Source organism: Perognathus longimembris, unplaced genomic scaffold, assembly GCF_023159225.1.
Source record: "Perognathus longimembris pacificus isolate PPM17 unplaced genomic scaffold, ASM2315922v1 HiC_scaffold_4524, whole genome shotgun sequence".
In the NCBI taxonomy this organism is placed as follows: Eukaryota; Metazoa; Chordata; class Mammalia; order Rodentia; family Heteromyidae; genus Perognathus; species Perognathus longimembris.
This window is the reverse complement of record NW_025959851.1, coordinates 1,589,018-1,598,723: the sequence shown is the minus strand read 5'-3', so window position 1 is coordinate 1,598,723 and position 9,706 is coordinate 1,589,018.

The window sequence follows — 9,706 nt, the reverse complement described above, 5'->3', positions numbered from 1 at the left end:
AAATTTAAAAAACACTTTCTATTCATTGCATTTTGAAATAATGCTTTGAACCAATGAATAAGGCACCAGAATAACTTGGGCTGAGAACAGAGGGGAAAATGGAGGCATAAAAAGGAAGAGTTTAGATATCAGTTCTAATTTGTCCATTTTGCATTCTGGCCAAACTTTACTCTATACTAAACTCATAGTTTTACATCAATTTCTGCATTATAAATACTCCACAATGAACGATATATATATATATATATATATATATATATTATATATATATACATATATATACATCTTACAAATATGTAGTATACATATATTATATGATAGATTATGTACATATATATATTAGTAACACAATAATTTCAAGTCAAGTGTATTTTAGTATATTCATTGGGATTTATCACCTAGAATCATTATGTTACCTGGGAATTGAAGTGAATTATCTAAAACATTACAAAATTTAGATGAAAATCATTTCCCATTCTGGACATGCATTTATTAAGGCAAAGAATATAGGATGAAATTTCTAAGGATAAGAAAGTTGAAAAACTCTATGTAATATGGAAATAGAGACAGTTCTCTTTTGTAATTTAAAGCATTTCAAATGTTTTAGAAAATATTCCACAGTGTGTTTCAGGTATAGAAAATCATCTGTGAAACAGGTTTACCCAAGGACGTCACCCAATATGAATGTGTTTCTCTCAGTGACTATCTCTCATTTTCTCCTAGAATAATGGAATTATGACACAACGAATGGTGATGGATTACCACATTATCAAAATGGATATTTAGAGAAAAATTTGTTACTGCATTTTGGAATGATTAAGTCAATGTTTCTCTGTTTTAAACCTTATGGAGTATTCACCTAGAAAGCCAAAATTATAGCAATCCAATTTTCATTTCTCCTTGTTCTCATACTTCTATTGAGAAATGATTCCCCAGGATTTTGTGTTTTATTAAGACAGTAAAATCATCAAAGAATTTTGGGAAATATTTACATACTTCATAAATTTGAACTCACGTTGTTACCAAAGCGAACAAAATGCCTCTTTGGGATAGCCAAAAATGTAATGTTTCTTGTACAATGATTTCCATTTAATATTTTAAGTACTATACTCAATAATGAAATGATATATTACATATATAAAACATTAAAGCTTTTTTCATAATTATGGTATCCATAGTGAAATTCTAGGTCTTCATGAGGAAGTAAAACAGAGGAGAGTAACCAAAGAATAACTGCTTTATGTGATAAAGGTAGTCCTACTGCAAACTCAGTAATCATATATTAGGTTGTGATGACTACAATTTCAGGTGTTGTTTTAAGGAACTCACCTAACAATTATCAGTATAATGCATTTGGAAACATCACAGCAACTGCTCTAAAAAGGGTAACCTCTTCTTAAAAGAAATGAAATCAGACTTTGCTGCACAAGCATATGGAAAACACAAACGTGTTACTAACAATATTATTACTACTTGCTCAAATATAACTACTAAATAATGTAGAGGAAGATTTTGGCGACATACCTTTCTGGGAACTATCTTGGAAAATGATCTCATATTTTATTTCGTAAAAGTAGGAGTGTTGAACTGGGGAATGTATATTGTATTAACGCAGCTTGGATGAAACCTGATTGACTTAAAGCACCAAATGTTTGCTAGTTGCCAGGATTAAAGCATAAAGTTTGAAATTCAGCATTTCAAATACTGGCAAGAATTCTAATGCAAGGTCTTATTTGACTGGTTCAGGTTTACTTTCAACTATTCTTTTTATTCATGCCTATGTTAATACGATATTCATCAATATAAACACATTGAGATTTCCTTCTCTTTATTACTGATATTGTCCTTTAAATAAATGTTTTAACAGTGTGTTTTATATTGAATGATTCTACAGCTTATTTCGTTTTTTCACTCTTCAAAACAACATGCCTTTCACGAATTTAATTATTTATTTTTGCATATACGCATCCAAACATCCATACTACATTTAGGTACACACACACACACACACACACACACATATGTATATGTGTATGTACACATATATATGTACCTGTATACAGAGAGATATATAAATAGTGATATACATACATATATATTCACATTCCTATCTAAATGTAATCAATGGGTCCATATGATATAATGTATGCAGATGTACATATATCAATATATATTATGATTTTTTCACTTGTGCCCCTCATCTTGACTATGTTAGTTGGAATTATTACTACTCCCTATATTTTTATTGTTTATTTATCCAACATCAATTTCATTAATTTATGGAATCCTTCCAAGTATAATCCAGTAAATGAACAATTAATTCTCATTCTAGAACTGAAAAATTTACTTCTGTGGTGATGCAAAAGAATGAAACGTAGCACGCGATTATTCAGATAAGTAATTGAAAATTCCTTTCCATTGTTTAGCTAAATGTCTTTTGCATGCTACTAGTTGCATTTCCCAAGTGTTTCTGAGATGTAAATGATCACCTATAAGTTTAAATATAAAATGGAAACCAACTCACAGATTTCTTTTAAATTAATCTTAGGCTTAGTAAGAAATTTGTTTTCACGAATTTCATGTTGAAATTCTTTCTGTCTTTCAAGAGTACATATTCAGAATTTTACTCACTGAGAAAATGTTGATTTTGTCAGTATTCGCATATGCATTTTCTGTTTCATTAGCCTGATAAACTGAAAATGAAAACCTTTCATCATCTGGAACCAGTTTGTCTCAAACATGAAGGAAGTGTAGTAAAGAATACTTCCTAAATTACTTGAGAGCATTCTATACTGATGTGCTGTGTATTCTTTTAAACATCTTCCAAAACAGGGATCTCAATTAATACAATGGATTCTTGAATGTATTGTGAGTAACCTCTGAATCAGTGCTCTTGCCTTTAATTATCAACAGTTTCACATTTTTTTGTCACATTTATCAAACTGGAAGGACTATTATCCAATTCACAGAATAATAAAAATTATATAATTACTTAAGAAAAGAAGACATTTGAGACTCTCTTAATTAAATAAAACCCAGCTTAATTTCTTGCAATTGGAGAAAAAAACAAACACCATTTCCTAGGTACAGAGAGGTTCTGATTTGTTTCCAGTAGATACACGAATGAAGAACATGCTGTTCAGATTTTTTTCCCTTGTACCTCTGTATTCAATGATGTCCTCACTTTGATGATAATGATACTTTATTGTCCACCCTTCGACACATTTCCTTGAATATTTGCAGAGAATATTTTTAAGTAATCAGAGTGTGTGGAGACTTAGAAATAAATGTCTTTTGTGATTGCAGATAAGAGTACACGTGTGCAAGAGGAATTTTAGTTTTCAGTGATCATTATAAATTTCATATTGCATTCAGTTAATCTTTGCAGATACACTATACATTGCATATTACAATAGGCTATATACTTGGTTATCCACTTTCCCAAAGAACAGCCAGTATTTTTACAGATTGAAGTTCTAAACGATTCTGAAAATTTCAGTTTTGTTCTTTTAGACAAACACTAATTGCATCGTGAATTCAATTTATATAGAAATATACCTCCATAAAATAATTGTCTCCTTCGTTGGCCTAATTTCATAAAGAACTGTGGTTGAGGACTCATGCTTCACTGTAATCTGTTTCAATGTTACAAGTGTAATGTTCAAATTGATATTTCATGAAGTTAAAAATGCTTTTCCTCATATGTACGTGATTAGGGTACAAGATGGAAGACATAATACTGGCAGATGTGTAGTGGAAGTCATCACAGGTTCAAGCGGCAGGTGAGGAGATATCAGGGAGATTACCATCAATGGGAAAAAGATCACGTGAATGTAAGTACAAATGTCTCCAGTGCAAGATATCATAATAGCAGGTAGTCAGATGTGGTATTCCAATTTCAATCCAGAAGTATGATAGGATTTAAGAGATGTACAAAATGGCTAACGTACTCAGATCATGAACTGAACATGACATAAATTATTCATATCCCAATAATGCCAAATAGAGACAACAAGCCTGGTCCCTTCCTTTTGAAAACACCTTTATGGAAAACTGTGGATTTTAGTCTCTTTGCAGAATTTGCTTTCCTTGTTGAGATTGGGGGAATTCTCTTTGCCTCTTTTCTTTTTCAGTACGTAGGTGACTATATACTTTGTTCCGATTAGAGATTTTCAAAACTATCCAACAAAACCACACATATTCTAATTCCTCAGTCCCATGTGGCTTTTTTCAGATATTCTTTTGGAATAAGCATAGAACTAATGTAATACCTCAGTTCCACAGAGTTAAGGAAGAAAATCACCTCTAGTCAGCTGGACTTGTAAAACCCCTCATGTCCTTACCATTGTACTATGAAGCATTCACTTTTATACCGTTTTCTTTTGGTTCATACAGGGCACATTTGGAAAAAAGTAACTACAACCAATTAATACTTATTTCAATATACGATGGTAAATCCCAACATTCGGAAAGGTACTGTTCTGTATCTCACAAATTTTTTAATACATTTGAAATGAAACCACCTGGAGTTTTAAATTTTCTTTGAAGAAAATCGAGGTGATTCCTGAAGAATGTCACTTACCAGCTAACTCTGATGCATGTGATTAGATATATGTGGTACGTGGTCTAGGAAATTTTAATTAATTTGTAAATTTTCATGCTTTATTATGTAGCTCAAACAGTTCTGAATGAATCTGCCAAAATTCTCCATATTAGACAAGTCTCACCTGAAAAATATGTGACAGGAAATGTGACATCAATTAAATTTTGTTGATTTCATTTGATGTAAATATGACATAAAGTTGGGTTAGAGGGATTCAGTCTATCCAGATGACTGACCACTTTCTGGGAGAATATTTTATTGCATAATTTCATTATCATTTTACATCACTGTGAATGCATGGCAACAATTTGATGCAAAATACCATTAATAAGGATTTGTACAGGTAAGGGGAAAGTATAATATTCGTAGAATTTGAATTTTTTCACCAATTCTTATTTTAAAAATATATCTTCCGGGCTGGGAATATGACCTAGTGGCAAGAGTGCTTGCCTTCTACACATGTAGCTCTGGGTTCTATTCCCCAGCACCACATATATGGAAAATGGCCAAAAGGGGGCGCTGTGGCTCAGGTGACAGACTGCTAACCTTGAGCGGGAAGAAGCCAGGGATGGTGCTCAGGCCTTGAGTCCAAGGCCCAGGAATGGCCAAAAAAATTTTTTAAATATATATCTTCCAATGATATTGGAAAAAATTACACTAATTAAAGTTAGCCAGACCCAAAGAAGCATGGACTCTATTGTCTCCCTCATAGGGAATAATTAGCACAGGTTTAGGCTAGTAACAGCAAAGGATCACAAAAGCCCAATAGCTATACATTATGAACACATAAGATGTTGCTAATTGAAATGAACGCTATGTTCTGGAAACGAATATTATATCACTGTTTGAATAACTTTCAACATGCCATGTGAAACTGTAGCTTCTATTGTTGATAATCTTCTTGTATCCCCTTCCTTTGTTTGTACATGAACTATACTGTATCTTATCTGAGTACATTGGAAACTTTGTATACTGTTATTAGAACTAGGAAAGTGATAGGGAATACAAACCTTGAGAGACACGGGACAAAAAGAAGAAAAACTACAAATGTAATACTTGTAAAACTGTTTGGTATAAATCAACTGGACAACGTATGAGGGGAGAGAAAAAGGGGGAGGGCGAGGGGAGAATGAGGGATGAGGTAAACAAACAGTACAAGAAAAGTATCCAATGCCTTACAAATGAAACTGTAACCTCTCTGTACATCAGTTTGACAATAAAAATTAAAAAAACTTCACCACAAATACAAAAAATACATAAAATTTGTAAACTCAATTGCTATGAAAAACTATTTACTTACAATAATGTGGTGACTTTTGTGTCAGCATAGAACAGACACGGGGACTTCAGGGAAGATGGATGCGGAGCAGCAGAGCCCTAGCTGAGCTCCCTCCGACATCACATTTTTCTCAGCCCATAGAAACTTTTACTCCTAGAAAGAAAGCCAGAGTAAGTTCTAACACTATAGGGATTCTGGCCAAGAAGGAAAAATTGACTTTGCTCATCTAATAATACAGATTTGAGGTCCGTGTGGCATCCCGCCGCTGCGCCAGTGCCGGCGCCAGCACCGTGCCTGGCACAGTGACCGGCACTCCACAGTGCTGAAGCAAACAGCATAGACCAGGTAGAAATCCTCCAGATGGCGGCTGAGCACAGATGACCTGAAATCCCAGAGAAAGCATGAGTACCCCAGGAAAAATATTCTCACTTGTGCCCACAGAGGAGCTTCTGGAAGGCATCCCTTTTCCTAAAGCCATAGAAAAGCGCCATTTTTGACCCTGGTAAAGGGTCACACCAGATTGGATCTAAAGCAGGCCTGGGGAAAGTGAGGTCAAAGTAGCCATCTTTGAAATGGGCAAGAGAGTCTGACCAGTGAGAGCCAGCTCTGCCCAAGAGAACGCCACCTGCCAGGAGGTAGGTGTGTCTTGGGCCATGGCTTAGCCAGAGGTGCCCTGCCCTGCCTGCCAGAATTTTTAAATTTAAAGCAAAAGCAGCAAGAAGCTACCAGTGGCAAGGAAGCACCAGATGGGGGAACAAATAGTTCCTGAGACAAATAAATGATCCCGTCACAGAGGAAGCCCAATTCCCAGCCTGAATGAGAGCTGAATTCCATAGCCAGCTCCACCAGGTGGCCGCCTTGCCCAGGAGGGAGGAACCTTCCCAAGGCAAGCAACGCTCAGCCGGGTAAACCAGGTCAGAGGCGCCCTGTCCTGCTGAGTCCACAGCCTATACAAAGCCAGGCATTAAAGGCCCCAGGCCCACAGCAGACAGAGGAGCCACAGTTCCCCAAACTGCTCACGTTCCCATCTACAGAGGACGCCCAAGGCCTACCTGCAAGCTGTGTAAACTACAGAGAGCCAGGATTGCACCAACAAAGGAGAAGGGTCAGAACAGATCCACCCTCTCTTAACTGAAATCAAGTCAAACCAGCCAATCAGGAAAATACACTGCAGACCAGACTCAAGGAAACCAGAGACTGGGGAAGGACTACCCAAACAAGCCAGACTCCATTATTTTTTCTTCTCAAACATTTTTTAAACTTTAAAAAAAAAGTTTTTTTTTAATTTTTTCACTTCTGAAACATCGTTGATTTTTTCTTTTCATTTTTACCTGTTTGTTTTATCAAGTTTTTTGTGCTATTATTTTGGTTGTTTGTTTTTCTGGTTCTTTTTCTTTTTTCTTTTTAAAATAATTTTTCTCTGTTTTATGCATCTGTCTTCCAGTATTTTTACTTTATTTCTCTCTTTGCATTCTATTTCTTTAAAAATTACTTTCCTATGAATACCACCTCCACTCTTTCTGCTAACACTCAATTGTCTATCATTTTACCCTTGTTCTTTCTACTGATTCTACTCTTCACATTTCCACGTCACTGAAACTAAACAAAAATCACCCTCCCGGGCTGGGGATATAGCCTAGTGGCAAGAGTGCCTGCCTCGGATACACGAGGCCCTAGGTTCGATTCCCCAGCACCACATATACAGAAAACGGCCAGAAGCGGCGCTGTGGCTCAAGTGGCGGAGTGCTAGCCTTGAGCGGGAAGAAGCCAGGGACAGTGCTCAGGCCCTGAGTCCAAGGCCCAGGACTGCCAAAAAAAAAAAATCACCCTCCCCCCCAATATGTTTTACTCTATTCTCTTTACTACCTCTAACTTACACTCCTGACTTACTGCCTGGACTTCCAGGTTCAATTGACTCCTGGTTATTGGATAGAGGTTATCCCTGCTTAATCACAGTGAAACAAAGGGATTCATAGAGAATAGCAGTCCTAAAAGAACTTAATATAAGAACAAGAATTGCTTATAGGGTTGTAACTGTAAATAAGTAACTACTGAATACAGTGCCCAGGATCGGTTGTTATATTGAAATTGTAATCTTTAGGAACACCAAATCTAATTTTATAAACAGGTATACAAGGGGGCTGGGGATATGGCCTAGTGACAAGATGCCTGCTTCATATACATGAGGCCCTGGGTTCGATTCCCAGCACCACATATACAGAAAATGGCCAGAAGGGGCACTGTGGCTCAAGTGGCAGAGTGCTAGCCTTGAGCAAGAAGAAGCCAGGGACAGTTCAGGCCCTGAGTCCAGTCCCAGGACTGGCCAAAAAAAAACAAACAGGTATACAAGGTATCTGTATATAATTGTGAACTTGTAAGATTTACACAAGAGTGCTTGGTAAGGGCTGCTTTGGGTCTTAACAGTGCTCACAGGTGCTGGTAGAATGGCATTCCCAATCCAAATGTGCAGAAGGAACACAAGAAAAATGGCAAACATGGCAACAGTGTACTCTACAACAGAATAGTAGTAGCAAGTAGCCACAGTGTTCATAATGATGAAAAAAAGATTTAAAAAGATAAGAGTTAATATACCATAAATCTGGAGCTAAGGAAGGTACCAAGTAAGAAGGAAAGTTGGGGAAGGAGAGAAAAGAGAGGAGAGCAATGAATGATATAAAGAAAAGGGATGGAGTGATTAAGCACAGGAAGACAAGAAGAGAGGAAGGAAGACTGGAGGGAAGGTAGCAAGGAGGGAAGGAATGCAGGCAGGAAAGGGAGGCAGGGAGAGCTGGATTGTGGTTTGTATCCACAGTGTTTGGGATTGAATTAAAGGTAGAAGAATGGAGAAAGAAGGATCCGAATGGAATCCTGGGGAAGGAGAGAGAGACAAATGGAGATAAGGAGGAAGAAAAGTAATCAGGAAAGAATGACAGCAGAAAGGAAGGAAGGATGAGAGCAAGGGAGACTGTGTGGGAGATAGAAGTAAGGAACCGTGAAAGCAGTGAGCGGTATGATGAAAAACAAACGATATTTCATGGGAAGCAAGGAAATTCATAAAAATACATTGTACATTTATAAAGCTGTGCTTTCATTGGACACTACTTAGTACATTCATATCAGATATTCAGTATTATTTACTTGACATAAAAAGCTTTAGTGTCACTTCAAATAGGGAAAAATGAAACAGTTTGTACTATAGAAAATATTATTCATCCGCTGCACAGGGTCATGAGATTTTCTAAGTGAACTTCTAAGGAAGGCTCAACATTATTCTTCTATGGAATGCAAGACTCGCATTGACAAGTAGACTGCCAGAGTGACAGAAAGAACACTGTTCCCTGAAACATCTCATGGGGATGCTCCACTCTGGATATTTCTATCCTCCAGATGACACCCTGATGAGGCCATCGGGCAGTGCCTTCAAGGAACACAGATGACTTGTTGATATTAGGAAGAGTTAGAGACAACCAAAGTCTGTCAAATAGACAGTAAGAAACTACAAAACCAAGAGACAAGTGTAATGACAGAATGCCTACAGACACAAAACCTGACCCACCAGGTCCCAAAAGAAGGGATGACATCTTGCCACTTTTTTCAAGCAGGAGTATAAACTTGCATCCAAATCACCATGTCACCTACCCAGCACTCACTGATCTGTGTAGGTCAGTGCATGTAACACAAACCAAACACCACTAGAGGATTTGTCAAAAGACTTATGCAAAAGTTGACCCGGGGAAAACTCTGGGTCACGGGGTCCCCATCACAGTCTTTGGGGTTGTTCACTAAATTCCCAAAGCCAGCCTAAAATAAAGTGACTCTAGTAA